Genomic DNA, 1,698 nt, shown 5'->3' with positions numbered 1-1,698 from the left:
ATCTGGGGGCCAAAACGTAATAATGAATTTGACAAATGGGACAAAACAATAGAATCTTTCCATACCGAGTTCTGTAAGAGCATCTTACAGGCATCTTACAGCATCTTGCAGGTGCAGAGAAAAACACCAAATAACCTGTGCAGAGCAGAGCTCTGCCAATACCCCCTCTTACTAAAAATACAGAAGAGATCACTTAAATTTTACATTCACTTAAAATCAGTTAACCCCCAGACATATCATCACAAAGCCCTAACATACCAGGAGCTGAAACCAGAGAAGAGTCCCCTCAGCCAGCTGGTCCTGAGGCTCTCTGCAGTAACAAGTCCCCAACAGCCTCAGGACAGCAACACCAACTCAAGCCAAACCAAATTATCAGCAAGCAGAAAGAAAAATATGTTGAATAGTGGAAAGAAACAACCAAAACACAAAGTAAATTACAATGTTATCTGACCCTAAAAAGAGAATTCACACTGGCAAATTATCTGAGTACAATAAAATGTCCCAAACCAAAAAAAATGTTAACAGCATACAGACTGAGTGAACACAGCCTGGCCAAAGAAAAGGGTCGCCACAGACAGAGCTGGCTACCACAAGAGGAGAGACTCTGCTCCCAGTGTGACACGGGACAGGTAGAGACAGAGCTGCACTTTCTAACCTCATGCCCCAAATATAAAATACTAAGACAAAAACACTTTGCAAACATTTCCCAAATATAACTCGAATTCAAATTCATATCAGAACCACAGAAACTCCCCTATTTATTGGGAGAAATGCCCAAATGCAAAATAATTGCTGCAAAATATGTCTCTTCATGCCATGAAGTGAGGATAACCAGTGGAACCTCAGACTGATAAATAATTGTACAGATTTTCAAATGATTATTTTGATCGTTTGATATTTTAGTAATTGTCTTGTTTTCACATTTGATACTGATTTCTTTTTTAAAAATGTGTTTGTTTGTTTTTTATTAATATATACACACACACACACGCTTACTGTTTCATTTATTTATTTTAATTTAATTTTTAATATTTTTTCCTTTTTTTTTAACACAAACACATATACGCTTTGATTACTTTATGCTTTAATTACTTGTTTAATGAAATGTATGGCGCTGATTGTTCTTATGTAGTATGTATGATGCTTTGGCAATATTGTTGTTACACTGTCATGCCAATAAAGCTAATTTGAATTGATTTGAGAGAGGGCAAGAGAGGAACAGAGAGAAAGAGAGAGAGGGAGGGAGGCAGCCCACACAATATAAAAACAAAGGTACAGACAGTAAAGGTGATGTGTCTATAGACTGAATGAAAAATGGTACAGATATTTATAGTAGTGTTAATGATAATAATCGAAATGTTAATGACCCACCTGAGCCAGCCCTAACTATAAGCTTTATCAAAGAGGAAAGTCTTAAGCCTACTCTTAAATGTGGAGATGGTGTCTGCCTCCTGAACCCAAACTGGAACCTGGTTCCACAGGAGAGGAGCTTGATAGCTGAACGCTCTGGCTCCTAGTCTACTTTTGGAGACTCTAGGAACCACAAGTAACCCTGCATTCTGGGAGCGCAGTGCTCTGGTGGGGTAGTAAGGTACTATGAGCTCTTTAAGATAAGATGGTGCCTGACCATTAAGAGCTTTGTAGGTGAGAAGAATGATTTTAAATTCTATTCTGGATTTTACTGGAAGCCAATGCAAA

Source organism: Micropterus dolomieu, linkage group LG12, assembly GCF_021292245.1.
Source record: "Micropterus dolomieu isolate WLL.071019.BEF.003 ecotype Adirondacks linkage group LG12, ASM2129224v1, whole genome shotgun sequence".
In the NCBI taxonomy this organism is placed as follows: domain Eukaryota; kingdom Metazoa; phylum Chordata; class Actinopteri; order Centrarchiformes; family Centrarchidae; genus Micropterus; species Micropterus dolomieu.
This window is presented reverse-complemented; position numbering follows the sequence as displayed.